Raw genomic sequence first — 14,425 nt, 5'->3', positions numbered from 1 at the left:
GCATTAAATGTAGTTTCCTTCTATATATAGGAGCATAGTCTGTCTGAGACGGACTTCAAAGGGAGGAACAGCTTTAAGAAATTTTCTTCCATATAGGTGATGCCAGAGACGGCATGGATGTGGGAGCAGGTTCGGTGAAATTTGGAAAGTGGGAGGAAATGGCAAAATCAGTTTGATAGTTAGAAACGTTGTTTTCAGCGTTCATTTTCACCACTTTTTCACTCAAAACTGAGGACAATTTGACGCAACTCAGGGTTGCGATGCGGAACTGCCACGCATAAGGCTCTCGCTCGTTTACCGCACTTTCAAATGCCGTACTAATGGGTTCTGATGGCATTAAATGTAGTTTCCTTCTATATATAGGGGGCATAGTCTGTCTGAGACGGACCTGAAAGGGAGGTACGACTTTAAGAAATTTTCTCCCGTATAGAGTGATGCAAGACAGCATGGATGTGAGGAGAGTTCGGTGAAATTTGAAGGGAGTGGAGGGGCAAAATCAGTTTGATAGTTAGAAACGTTGTTTTCAGCGTTCATTTTCACCAAAGGGCTTTCACTCAAAACTGAGGACCAATTTGACGCAACTCAGGGTTGCGATGCAGGTTTACCCGCATAGGCTCTCGCCTTTTACCGCACTTTTCAAAAGCCGTACTAATGGGTTCTGATGGCATTAAATGTAGTTTCCTTCTATATAGGGAGCATAGTCTGTCTGAGACGGACTTGAAAGGGAGGACGGCTTTAGAAATTTTCTCCCGTATAGAGTGATGCAAGACGGCATGGATGTGAGGCAGAGTTGATTGAAATTTGGAAGGTCGGAGGAAATGGCAAAATCAGTTTGATAGTTAGAAACGTTGTTTTTCAGCGTTCATTTTCACCACTTTTCCTCAAAACTGAGGACCAATTTGACGCAACTCAGGGTAGCGATGCGGAACTATTCCGCATGGTCCCTCGCCTTTTACCGCACTTTGAAATGCCGTACTAATGGGTTCTGATGGCATTAAATGTAGTTTCCTTCTATATATAGGGGGGCATGAGTCTGTCTGAGACAGGATTGTAACATTGTGTTAAGCGTCCTCTCACCTTTTAGCCCGGCGTGCCGGGACCTGTGGGCTGGTCACGGCCCGTTTCCACACAGGTGGTGAGTACTAGCGAAAACGACTACCGATAGTGTTAAGAAATGGCCGAACAAAGGAATGTAAGAGGCGAGAGATATGAATGAACGAGCACGTAATGGTGGATTGAAACAATATATTGGACGAAAGAATGTTGCGAAGTGATGTTTTCAGGAGCACTGTGCGGCGTTTTCCTAGTAAGTTTGTTGATTTCTACCCGTCTCATTGGATTCGGCACCACCTGTAACGGTGGTTTTGACGTGCCTCGGTGGAAGAGGTTACTGTCGTAAAATATATGGGTAGCTGTTTCCCACGTTCCCTCTCGGTCGTGCGGGGATAAAAGCAGTACGTGCGTTCGACCGCACGCTACGAGTAATCCGAGCGATTAGCCGGTCTCAGTCAAGAACACACGGGATGCTGGACCCGCAGCGTGCTCTGCACGAGTCGTTGAATTTCAGCTTGTCAAACCAAGGGTCCGAGCGGCCCTTCCCTTTCACAGGGCATGTTATTTACGGTGACTGTTTCCCTTTCTCTGTTTGAGCGGGGATAAAAGCAGTACGTTGGTTCGACCACTTACGTGTTAATCAGAGCGATTAGCCGGTCTCAGTCAGAGACACACGGGATGCTGGACCCGCAGCGTGCTCTGCACGAGTCGTTGAATTTCAGCATGTCAAACCAAGGGTCCGAGCGGCTTCCCTTTCACGGGGCAATCAGTCAATACGGTGACTGTTTCCCTTTCCCTCTCGGTCGAGCAGGGATAAAAGCAGTACGTGCGTTCGACCTGCACCCCTGCGAGTTAATCCGAGCGATTAGCCGGTCTCAGTCAGAGACACACGGGATGCTGGACCCGCAGCGTGCTCTGCACAGAGCCGTTGAATTTCAGCATGTCAAACCAAGGGTCCGAACTGGCTCTTCCCTTTCGCAGGGCAAGTCAATAACGGTGACTGTTTCCCTTTCCCTCTCGGTCGAGCGGGGATAAAAGCAGTACGTGCGTTCGACCGCGCTTACGTGTTAATCCGAGCGATTGGCCGGTCTCAGTCAGAGACACACGGGATGCTGGACCCGCAGCGTGCTCTGCACGAGCCGTTGAATTTCAGCATGTCAAACCAAAGGGTCCGAGCGGCTCTTCCCTTTCACGGGGCAAGTCAATAACGGTGACTGTTTTTCCTCTCCTCTCCGAGCAGGGATAAAAGCAGTACGTGCGTTCGACCGCACGCCCTACAGGTTAATCCGAGCGGTAAGCCGGTCTCAGTCAGAGACTCACACGGATGCGGACCCGCAGCGTGCTCTGCACGTTAATTTCGCAGTGGCCCTGAGCTGTTTCCCTTTTCCCTCTCGTTCAGGCAGGGATAAAGCAGTATACGTTACTGGCCGCACGCCTACGGAGGTGAGCGATTAGCCGGTCTCAGTCAGAGACACACAGATGCTGGACCCGCAGCGTGCCAGAGCCACGGGTTCGGCATGTCCAGCTTCATGGGTCGAGCGGCTCTTCCCTTTGCGAGGGCATTAAATATGGTGACTGTTCCCTTTCCTCCGGTCGAGCGAGGGGATAAAGCAGTACGCGTTCGACCACGCCTACGAGTTAATCGAGCGATTAGCCGGTCTCAGTCAGAGACACGGGATGCTGGACCCTTTCCCTCAGCAGCGTGCTCTGCACGAGTCGTTCATAAAGAATTTCAGCTTGTCAAACCAAGGGTCCAGCGGCTCTTCCCTTTCACGGGGCACGTTATGTTTCGGTGACTGTTTCGGCGATTAGCCGGTCTCAGTCAGAGACACACGGATGCTGGACCCAGCGTGCACGAGCCGTTGAATTTCAGCATGTCAAACCAAGGGTCCGAGCGGCTTTCTCGGTTTTCCCTCCGAGCGGCAGTACGGATAAGTCAGAACACACGGGATGCTGGACCCGCAGCGTGCTCTGCACGAGTCGTTGAATTTCAGCTTGTCAAACCAAGGGTCGAGCGGCCCTTCCCTTTCACGGGCATGTCATACGGTGACTGTTCCCTTTCCTCTCGGTCCGAGCGGGGATAAACAGTCCGCACGCCTACGAGTTAATCCGAGCGATTAGCCGGTCTCAGTCAGAGAACACGGGATGCTGGACCCGCAGCGATCGTTGAATCAGCATGTCAAACGGTCTGTTCAGCGTCGTGCGTTCGAGACTCAGTCAGAGACACGGGATGCTGGACCCGCAGCGTGCTCTGCACGAGTCGTTGAATTTCAGCATTGTCAAACCAAGGGTCCGAGCGGCCCTTCCCTTTCACGGGGCACGTCAATACACGGTGACTGTTTCCCTTTTCCCTCTCGGTCCGAGCGGGGATAAAAGCAGTACGTGCGTTCGACCGCACCCTACGAGTTAATCCGAGCGATTAGCCAGTCTCATTCCCTTTCAAGAGACACACGGGATGCTGGACCCGCAGCGTGCTCTGCACGAGTCGTTGAATTTCAGCATGTCAAACCAAGGGTCCGAGCGGCTCTTCCCTTTCACGGGGCACGTCAACAACGGTGACTGTTTCCCTTCCCTCTCGGTCCGAGCGGGGATAAAGCAGTACGTGCGTTCGACCGCACGCCTACGAGTTAATCCGAGCGATTAGCCGGTCTCAGTCAGAGACACACGGGATGCTGGACCCGCAGCGTGCTCTGCACGAGTCGTTGAATTTCAGCTTGTCAAACCAAGGGTCCGAGCGGCCCTTCCCTTTCACGGGGCATGTTATTTACGGTGACTGTTTCCCTTTCCTCTCGTTCCGAGCGGGGATAAAAGCAGTACGTGCGTTCGACCGCACGCCTACGAGTTAATCCGAGCGATTAGCCGGTCTCAGTCAGAGACACACGGGATGCTGGACCTTCCCTTTCACGCAGCGTGCTCTGCACGAGTCGTTGAATTTCAGCATGTCAAACACAAGGGTGCTGGAGCGGCTCTTCCCTTTCACGGGGCATGTCAATAGGTGACTGTTTCCCTTTCCCTCTCGGTCCGAGCGGGGATAAAGCAGTACGTGCGTTCGACCGCACGCCTACGAGTTAATCCGAGCGATTAGCAGGTCTCAGTCAGAGACACACGGGATGCTGGACCCGCAGCGTGCTCTGCACGAGCCGTTGAATTTCAGCATGTCAAACCAAGGGTCCGAGCGGCTCTTCCCTTTCACGGGGCACGTGAACAACGGTGACTGTTTCCCTTTCCCTCTCGGTCCGGCGGGGATCCGAGCGGGGATAAAAGCAGTACGTGCGTTCGACCGCACGCCTACGCACGATTAAATGTTTAATCCGAGCGATTAGCCGGTCTCAGTCAGAGAAACCACACGGGATGCTGGACCCGCAGCGTGCTTCGACCGCACGCCCAGTTAATCCGCACGAGTCAGAGACCGTTGAATTTCAGCATGTCAAACCAAGGGTCCGAGCGGCTCTTCCCTTTACACGGGCATGTCAATAACGGTGACTGTTTCCTTTCCCTCTCGGTCCGAGCGGGGATAAAAGCAGTACGTGACGCACCACGGTTATCCGGCGATTAGCGGTCTCAGTCAGAGACACGGGATGCTGGACCCGCAGCGTGCTCTGCACGAGTCGTTGAATTTCAGCATGTCAAACCAAGGTCCGAGCGGCTCTTCCCTTTCACGGGCATGTCACGGTGACTGCCCTTCCTCTCGGTCCGAGCGGGGATAAAAGCAGTACGTGCGTTCGACCGCACGCCTACGTGTTAATCCGAGCGATTAGCCGGTCTCAGTCAGAGACACACGGGATGCTGGACCCGCAGCGTGCTCTGCACGAGTCGTTGAATTTCAGCATGTCAAACCAAGGGTCGAGCGGCCCTTCTTTCACGGGCATGTTATTTACGGTGACTGTTTCCCTTTCCCTCTCGGTCCGAGCGGGGATAAAAGCAGTACGTGCGTTCGACTGCTACGAGTTAATCCGAGCGATTAGCCGGTCTCAGTCAGAGACACACGGGATGCTGGACCCGCAGCGTGCTCTGCACGAGCCGTTGAATTTCAGCATGTCAAACCAAGGGTCGAGCGGCTCTTCCCTTTCACGGGGCACGTGAACAGCGGTGACTGTTTCCCTCTCTCCCTCTCGTGTCCGCACCCTACGAGTTAATCCGGGGATAAACACACGCAGTACGTGCCGTTGAATTTCGACCGCACCACGTACGGTGACTTAATCGTGCGTTCGAGCGATTAGCCGGTCTCAGTCAGAGACACACGGGATGCTGGACCCGCAGCGTGCTCTGCACGAGCCGTTGAATTTCAGCATGTCAAACCAAGGGTCCGAGCGGCTCTTCCCTTTCACGGGGCACGTGAACAACGGTGACTGTTTCCCTTTCCCTCTCGGTCCGAGCGGGGATAAAAGCAGTACGTGCGTTCGACCGCACGCCTACGAGTTAATCCGAGCGATTAGCCGGTCTCAGTCAGAGACACAAGGGATGCTGGACCCGCAGCGTGCTCTGCACGAGCCGTTGAATTTCAGCTTGTCAAACCAAGGGTCCGAGCGGCCCTTCCCTTTCACGGGGCACGTCAATAACGGTGACTGTTTCCCTTTCCCTCTCGGTCCGAGCGGGGATAAAAGCAGTACGTGCGTTCGACCGCACGCGTACGAGTTAATCCGAGCGATTAACGATTGTCTTTTGTTACGAAAGACGTTCTGTTCCCCACTGCTGATGCGACGAGGTTTCGGGTAACCATGCCGAGACATCGGAATATGCATCATTTTCGATATAAGAACTTAGTGTGGGTTGAGCTGTCCTCCGAAGGTCGGTTCTTCCTGATACGCCCTAGTTTGTTTCGTTTTATCGGAACTGTTGTTTTGGAGAACTCGTTACTCTAGAGTGTGTAAGAGGTCTGTCTCGTGATTGGTGACACAGAAGTAGACAGAGAGACGGCAGGCGTGTATCTAGCCACGCGTCTGCCGATTCGAGAGTGGTGTTTCTACTCGCCGTTGGGCGGGTGGCTTGCACCGAACGAGAAAAGATACCTGGTTGATCCTGCCAGTAGTCATATGCTTGTCTCAAAGATTAAGCCATGCATGTCTAAGTACATGCCGAAATAAGGTGAAACCGCGAATGGCTCATTATCCAGCCGTTGTTCCTTAGATCGTACTTTCCTACTTGGATAACTGTGGTAATTCTAGAGCTAATACATGCAAAAAGCTCCGACCTCACGGGACGAGGCGCATTTATTAGACCAAGACCAATCGGACCTCGGTCCGCAAATGATGGTGACTCTGGATAACTTTTGGCTGATCGCACGTTCTAGCACCGGCGACGCATCTTTCAAGTCTCTGCCTTATCAACTGTCGATGGTAGGTTATGCGCCTACCATGGTCGTAACTGGGTAACGGGGAATCAGGGTTCGATTCCGGAGGGAGCCTGAGAAACGGCTACCACATCCAAGGAAGGCAGCAGGCGCGCAAATTACCCACTCCCAGAACGGGGAAAAAAATAACGAAAAATAACGATACGGGACTCTATCGAGGCCCCGTAATTGGAATGAGTACACTCTAAATCCTTTGAGGAGGATCTATTGGAGGGCAAGTCTGGTGCCAGCAGCCGCGGTAATTCCAGCTCCAATAGCGTATATTAAAGTTGTTGCGGTTAAAAGCTCGTAGTTGGATCTCAGTTCTAGACAGGGGTCCGCTTTGGCGGTTACTTCCTGGCCTAAACATCCTGCCGGTTTCCCTCGGTGCCCTGATTGAGTGTCTTGGGTGGCCGGCAAGTTTACTGAAAAAAATTAGGGTGCTCAAAGCAGGCGAAACGCCTGAATAATGGTGCATGGAATAATGGAATAGGACCTCGGTTCTATTTTGTTGGTTTTCGGAACACGAGGTAATGATTAAGAGGGACAGACGGGGGCATTCGTATTGCGACGCTAGAGGTGAAATTCTTGGACCGTCGCAAGACGAACTACTGCGAAAGCATTTGCCAAGAATGTTTTCATTAATCAAGAACGAAAGTTAGAGGTTCGAGAAGGCGATCAGATACCGCCCTAGTTCTAACCATAAACGATGCCAACCAGCGATCCGCCTGAGTTCCTCAAACGACTCGGCGGGCAGCTTCCGGGAAACCAAAGTGTTTGGGTTCCGGGGGAAGTATGGTTGCAAAGCTGAAACTTAAAGGAATTGACGGAAGGGCACCACCAGGAGTGGAGCCTGCGGCTTAATTTGACTCAACACGGGGAAACTCACCCGGCGGACACTGGAAGGATTGACAGATTAAGAGCTCTTTCTTGATTCAGTGGGTGGTGGTGCATGGCCGTTCTTAGTTGGTGGAGCGATTTGTCTGGTTAATTCCGATAACGAACGAGACTCTAGCCTATTAAATAGACGACTGATCACACGTGTCGGTCGATCTTCTTAGAGGGACAAGCGGCGTTTAGCCGCACGAGACAGAACAATAACAGGTCTGTGATGCCCTTAGATGTCCGGGGCCGCACGCGCGCTACACTGAAGGAATCAGCGTGTGATTGCCCCTGTCCGGTAGGACTGGGTAACCCGTTGAACCTCCTTCGTGATAGGGATAGGGGCTTGTAATTATTCCCCTTGAACGAGGAATTCCCAGTAAGCACGAGTCATCAGCTCGTGTTGATTACGTCCCTGCCCTTTGTACACACCGCCCGTCGCTACTACCGATTGAATGATTTGGTGAGGTCTTCGGACTGGCTGCTGGAGCGGCTTTCGGGTCGCGCCTGTGTGCCGGAAAGATGACCAAACTTGATCATTTAGAGGAAGTAAAATCGTAACAAGGTTTCCGTAGGTGAACCTGCGGAAGGATCATTATCGGGGATGTAGAGAGTGCCCAGCTCGGCCCGTCTTGCCGGCAGGGATCCCCACTCAAACAAAGACTCTCTCTGAACAATACCCGGGAGACCGCCGGACCGTCCGCGCGGGGGGTCCGCGTAGCACATGGTTAATACGTGTGTTTGGTCTCGCCGCGGTGGCTCTCCGCATCCAGTGGGATGAGAGCTAGAACGTTCAGGTACCTATATGCTCGCGTCAGGTGAACACGGGATGCTGGACCCGCAGCGTGCTCTGCACGAGTCGTTGAATTTCAGCTTGTCAAACCAAGGGTCCGAGCGGCCCTTCCCTTTCACGGGGCATGTTATTTACGGTGACTGTTTCCCTTTCCCTCTCGGTCCGAGCGGGGATAAAGCAGTACGTGCGTTCGACCGCACGCCTACGAGTTAATCCGAGCGATTAGCCGGTCTCAGTCAGAGACACACGGGATGCTGGACCCGCAGCGTGCTCTGCACGAGTCGTTGAATTTCAGCATGTCAAACCAAGGGTCCGAGCGGCTCTTCCCTTTCACGGGGCACGTGAATTTACGGTGACTGTTTCCCTTTCCCTCTCGGTCCGAGCGGGGATAAAAGCAGTACGTGCGTTCGACCGCACGCCTACGAGTTAATCCGAGCGATTAGCCGGTCTCAGTCAGAGACACACGGGATGCTGGACCCGCAGCGTGCTCTGCACGAGTCGTTGAATTTCAGCTTGTCAAACCAAGGGTCCGAGCGGCCCTTCCCTTTCACGGGGCATGTTATTTACGGTGACTGTTTCCCTTTCCCTCTCGGTCCGAGCGGGGATAAAAGCAGTACGTGCGTTCGACCGCACGCCTACGAGTTAATCCGAGCGATTAGCCGGTCTCAGTCAGAGACACACGGGATGCTGGACCCGCAGCGTGCTCTGCACGAGTCGTTGAATTTCAGCATGTCAAACCAAGGGTCCGAGCGGCTCTTCCCTTTCACGGGGCACGTCAATAACGGTGACTGTTTCCCTTTCCCTCTCGGTCCGAGCGGGGATAAAAGCAGTACGTGCGTTCGACCGCACGCCTACGAGTTAATCCGAGCGATTAGCCGGTCTCAGTCAGAGACACACGGGATGCTGGACCCGCAGCGTGCTCTGCACGAGCCGTTGAATTTCAGCATGTCAAACCAAGGGTCCGAGCGGCTCTTCCCTTTCACGGGGCACGTGAACAACGGTGACTGTTTCCCTTTCCCTCTCGGTCCGAGCGGGGATAAAAGCAGTACGTGCGTTCGACCGCACCCCTACGTGTTAATCCGAGCGATTAGCCGGTCTCAGTCAGAGACACACGGGATGCTGGACCCGCAGCGTGCTCTGCACGAGCCGTTGAATTTCAGCATGTCAAACCAAGGGTCCGAGCGGCTCTTCCCTTTCACGGGGCACGTGAACAACGGTGACTGTTTCCCTTTCCCTCTCGGTCCGAGCGGGGATAAAAGCAGTACGTGCGTTCGACCGCACGCCTACGAGTTAATCCGAGCGATTAGCCGGTCTCAGTCAGAGACACACGGGATGCTGGACCCGCAGCGTGCTCTGCACGAGTCGTTGAATTTCAGCTTGTCAAACCAAGGGTCCGAGCGGCCCTTCCCTTTCACGGGGCATGTTATTTACGGTGACTGTTTCCCTTTCCCTCTCGGTCCGAGCGGGGATAAAAGCAGTACGTGCGTTCGACCGCACGGCTACGAGTTAATCCGAGCGATTAGCCAGTCTCATTAAGAGACACACGGGATGCTGGACCCGCAGCGTGCTCTGCACGAGCCGTTGAATTTCAGCATGTCAAACCAAGGGTCCGAGCGGCTCTTCCCTTTCACGGGGCACGTGAACAACGGTGACTGTTTCCCTTTCCCTCTCTGTCCGAGTGGGGATAAAAGCAGTACGTGCGTTCGACCGCACCCCTACGTGTTAATCCGAGCGATTAGCCGGTCTCAGTCAGAGACACACGGGATGCTGGACCCGCAGCGTGCTCTGCACGAGCCGTTGAATTTCAGCATGTCAAACCAAGGGTCCGAGCGGCTCTTCCCTTTCACGGGGCACGTGAACAACGGTGACTGTTTCCCTATCCCTCTCGGTCCGAGCGGGGATAAAAGCAGTACGTGCGTTCGACCGCACGCCTACGAGTTAATCCGAGCGATTAGCCGGTCTCAGTCAGAGACACAAGGGATGCTGGACCCGCAGCGTGCTCTGCACGAGCCGTTGAATTTCAGCTTGTCAAACCAAGGGTCCGAGCGCCCCTTCCCTTTCACGGGGCACGTCAATAACGGTGACTGTTTCCCTTTCCCTCTCGGTCCGAGCGGGGATAAAAGCAGTACGTGCGTTCGACCGCACGCGTACGAGTTAATCCGAGCGATTAACGATTGTCTTTGTTACGAAAGACGTTCTGTTCCCACTGCTGATGCGACGAGTTTCGGGTAACCATGCCGAGACATCGGAATATGCATCATTTTCGATATAGCTTAGTGTGGGTTGAGCTGTCCTCCGAAGGTCGGTTCTTCCTGATACGCCCTAGTTTGTTTCGTTTTATCGGAACTGTTGTTTTGGAGAACTCGTACTCTAGAGTGTGTAAGAGGTCTGTCTCGTGATTGGTGACACGAAGTAGACAGAGAACGGCAGGCGTGTATCTAGCCACGCGTCTGCCGATTCGAGAGTGGTGTTTCTACTCGCCGTTGGAGCGGGTGGCTTGCACCGAACGAGAAAAGATACCTGGTTGATCCTGCCAGTAGTCATATGCTTGTCTCAAAGATTAAGCCATGCATGTCTAAGTACATGCCGAAATAAGGTGAAACCGCGAATGGCTCATTATCCAGCCGTTGTTCCTTAGATCGTACTTTCCTACTTGGATAACTGTGGTAATTCTAGAGCTAATACATGCAACAAAGCTCCGACCTCACGGGACGAGCGCATTTATTAGACCAAGACCAATCGGACCTCGGTCCGCAAATGATGGTGACTCTGGATAACTTTTGGCTGATCGCACGGTCTAGCACCGGCGACGCATCTTTCAAGTGTCTGCCTTATCAACTGTCGATGGTAGGTTATGCGCCTACCATGGTCGTAACGGGTAACGGGGAATCAGGGTTCGATTCCGGAGAGGGAGCCTGAGAAACGGCTACCACATCCAAGGAAGGCAGCAGGCGCGCAAATTACCCACTCCCAGAACGGGGAGGTAGTGACGAAAAATAACGATACGGGACTCTATCGAGGCCCCGTAATTGGAATGAGTACACTCTAAATCCTTTAACGAGGATCTATTGGAGGGCAAGTCTGGTGCCAGCAGCCGCGGTAATTCCAGCTCCAATAGCGTATATTAAAGTTGTTGCGGTTAAAAAGCTCGTAGTTGGATCTCAGTTCTAGACAGGGGGTCCGCTTTGGCGGTTACTTCCTGGCCTAAACATCCTGCCGGTTTTCCCTCGGTGCCCTTGATTGAGTGTCTTGGGTGGCCGGCAAGTTTACTTTGAAAAAATTAGAGTGCTCAAAGCAGGCGAAACGCCTGAATAATGGTGCATGGAATAATGGAATAGGACCTCGGTTCTATTTTGTTGGTTTTCGGAACACGAGGTAATGATTAAGAGGGACAGACGGGGGCATTCGTATTGCGACGCTAGAGGTGAAATTCTTGGACCGTCGCAAGACGAACTACTGCGAAAGCATTTGCCAAGAATGTTTTCATTAATCAAGAACGAAAGTTAGAGGTTCGAAGGCGATCAGATACCGCCCTAGTTCTAACCATAAACGATGCCAACCAGCGATCCGCCTGAGTTCCTCAAACGACTCGGCGGGCAGCTTCCGGGAAACCAAAGTGTTTGGGTTCCGGGGGAAGTATGGTTGCAAAGCTGAAACTTAAAGGAATTGACGGAAGGGCACCACCAGGAGTGGAGCCTGCGGCTTAATTTGACTCAACACGGGGAAACTCACCCGGCCCGGACACTGGAAGGATTGACAGATTAAGAGCTCTTTCTTGATTCAGTGGGTGGTGGTGCATGGCCGTTCTTAGTTGGTGGAGCGATTTGTCTGGTTAATTCCGATAACGAACGAGACTCTAGCCTATTAAATAGACGACTGATCACACGTGTCGGTCGATCTTCTTAGAGGGACAAGCGGCGTTTAGCCGCACGAGACAGAGCAATAACAGGTCTGTGATGCCCTTAGATGTCCGGGGCCGCACGCGCTACACTGAAGGAATCAGCGTGTGATTGCCCCTGTCCGGTAGGACTGGGTAACCCGTTGAACCTCCTTCGTGATAGGGATAGGGGCTTGTAATTATTCCCCTGAACGAGGAATTCCCAGTAAGCACGAGTCATCAGCTCGTGTTGATTACGTCCCTGCCCTTTGTACACACCGCCCGTCGCTACTACCGATTGAATGATTTAGTGAGGTCTTCGGACTGGCTGCTGGAGCGGCTTTCGGGTCGCGCCTGTGTGCCGGAAAGATGACCAAACTTGATCATTTAGAGGAAGTAAAAGTCGTAACAAGGTTTCCGTAGGTGAACCTGCGGAAGGATCATTATCGGGGATGTAGAGAGTGCCCAGCTCGGCCCGTCTTGCCGGCAGGGATTCCCCACTCCAAACAAAGACTCTCTCTGAACAATACCCGGGAGACCGCCGGACCGTCCGCGAAAGGGGTCCGCGTAGCACATGGTTAATACGTGTGTTTGGTCTCGCCGCGGTGGCTCTCCCGCATCCAGTGGGATGAGAGCTAGAACGTTCAGGTACCTATATGCTCGCGTCAGGTGAACCCCGTAGCGGGTGTCCGAGCCACGGCGCTTGTGCTGACGCGAGGTGTAACCGTGTTTGGTCCTCTGCCCCGTCAGGGTAGGAAACGTAAGGGTTACGCGAGCACGCGGGCTCTGTTTCCTCGCGGGGACAAACTCGGCTGCTAGGTTTAATGAGGCCCCTTAGTCTTTAGAAGGGGCCCGCCTGCTTCATGTGATAAAGTCTCGAAACTGAAAATCCACCGTCGGCGGGTGGTGAGGAAATATTAAGGAGCCCCGAGCGGGGTTCCTTGTGGCAAACAGGAGAGGCTGCACGTCTCTCCATTTCCTCCAGTTCGAGAATGTGGTCTTTAATTGAAACAGGAATTGACGGAAAGATTCACGACTCTAAGCGGTGGATCACTCGGCTCGTGGGTCGATGAAGAACGCAGCTAGCTGCGAGACTTGGTGTGAATTGCAGGACACATTGAGCACTCATTTTCGAACGCACATTGCGGCTCCGGGTCACGCCCGGAGCCTCGCCTGTCTGAGGGTCGGAATACAGTCTCCTAGGCATGTTTGGTGAGAGCGGGCAGTCTCTCTTAAGCCAATCGGCCACATTGGTCTCGTCGGGGAGGCGGTAGTCGCAATCCCGTAGACCGAAAGTAAGTTTGAAAAGTGCCTGAATAGAACAACAGCTTCTCGCGAGCCGGGAAGCATCGGCAGGCCTGTCTGATTCTCTCCTTCTCCTCCACGTCAGGAGGCGTAGCGGGTACGTTGAACGCGGTTGCCCATGCAGTGCCGGAAGCACGAAGGAAGGAGGTGCAGTCGGACGATGTTGTCGACCTCAGATCAGACGAGAGTACCCGCTGAATTTAAGCATATAAATAAGCGGAGGAAAAGAAACCAAAAGGGATTCCCTTAGTAACGGCGAGCGAACGGGGAACAGCCCACCGCCGAATCCCGCGTCCTGTCGGGCGTATGGGAAATGTGGCGTTTGGGAGGTACTCTTCTGTCGACGGTTTCCGGTGCAAGTCCCCTGACTGGGGCTATACCCCGTAGCGGGTGCAAGGCCCATAGTTGCCGGTGCCGTCGGCGGAGGTCTCCTCTCTGGAGTCGGGTTGCTTGAGAGTGCAGCCCTAAGTGGGTGGTAAACTCCACCTAAGGCTAAATACGTCCACGAGACCGATAGTAAACAAGTACCGTGAGGGAAAGTTGAAAGAACTTTGAAGAGAGAGTTCAAGAGTACGTGAAACCGCTTAGAGGTAAACGGGTGGGCCCTCGAAAGCCGATGGCAGGGGGATTCAGCCGGTAAAGCGGAGAGGTAGCAGCGTTTCCGGACTCGAGCAGGACGGAGCTGCTTCTGAATGTCTGTTTTGCCGGCGCACTTTCCCCTGTCCGTAGGACGCCGCCACCGGTTGGGCGAGTCTGAAGAGTGCGGTCAGGAGGTCGGGCAAGGGAAGGTACCCTATGTCGGAGCTGCACGTTCCGTCGATGGCGTTACAGCCAGCCCGTCCGAACGGACGCGCCACCCAACCGAGGTTACTGTAGGCCCTGTGCGGGCCTGGCCGTGCCTTCCCGTAAAACGTGGAGCGGCATCTCGTCGGCAGTCGTCGACCCGAGACTAACCACCCAGCGCGTGGTTTGTGTAAGGTTGGCGGCGTTGGTCTGGCGAAGCTTCCGCGAGGAGGTGCTTACGGTCGGCGGCGAGTAGGTCGGTCACCCACCCGACCCGTCTTGAAACACGGACCAAGGAGTCTAACATGTGCGCAAGTCATTGGGTCTTGTACAGGCCCAAAGGCGCAATGAAAGTGAAGGTCGGCCGGGCTGCCGACTTCGTTGGGATCCTCGCCTTCGTCCG

At 53.8% G+C, this 14,425-nt stretch overlaps 4 non-coding genes across 4 annotated transcripts in view; all 4 read left to right on the top strand.

Annotated features, from left to right (window-relative positions):
* Window positions 1-6,059: 6,059 nt before the first annotated feature.
* Window positions 6,060-7,862, top strand: LOC143243514 (small subunit ribosomal RNA). Its single transcript, XR_013024638.1, has one exon. It is a non-coding gene; the product is annotated as a small subunit ribosomal RNA (ribosomal RNA).
* Window positions 7,863-10,574: 2,712 nt separating this feature from the next.
* LOC143243493 (small subunit ribosomal RNA) lies at window positions 10,575-12,380 on the top strand. Its single transcript, XR_013024617.1, has one exon. It is a non-coding gene; the product is annotated as a small subunit ribosomal RNA (ribosomal RNA).
* A 588-nt stretch (window positions 12,381-12,968) lies between these two features.
* Window positions 12,969-13,121, top strand: LOC143243445 (5.8S ribosomal RNA). Its single transcript, XR_013024573.1, has one exon. It is a non-coding gene; the product is annotated as a 5.8S ribosomal RNA (ribosomal RNA).
* Window positions 13,122-13,406: 285 nt separating this feature from the next.
* LOC143243529 (large subunit ribosomal RNA) overlaps window positions 13,407-14,425 on the top strand; it is a 3,808-nt gene continuing 2,789 nt past the window's right edge. Inside the window, exon 1 of the ribosomal RNA XR_013024653.1 lies at window positions 13,407-14,425. This exon is cut by the window's right edge and continues 2,789 nt beyond it. This is a non-coding gene — a ribosomal RNA (large subunit ribosomal RNA).

Source organism: Tachypleus tridentatus, unplaced genomic scaffold (assembly GCF_004210375.1).
Source record: "Tachypleus tridentatus isolate NWPU-2018 unplaced genomic scaffold, ASM421037v1 Hic_cluster_2, whole genome shotgun sequence".
NCBI lineage: Eukaryota > Metazoa > Arthropoda > Merostomata > Xiphosura > Limulidae > Tachypleus > Tachypleus tridentatus.
Note: the sequence above shows the minus strand (reverse complement) of the source record. Positions and strands in the feature narration are given on the sequence as shown.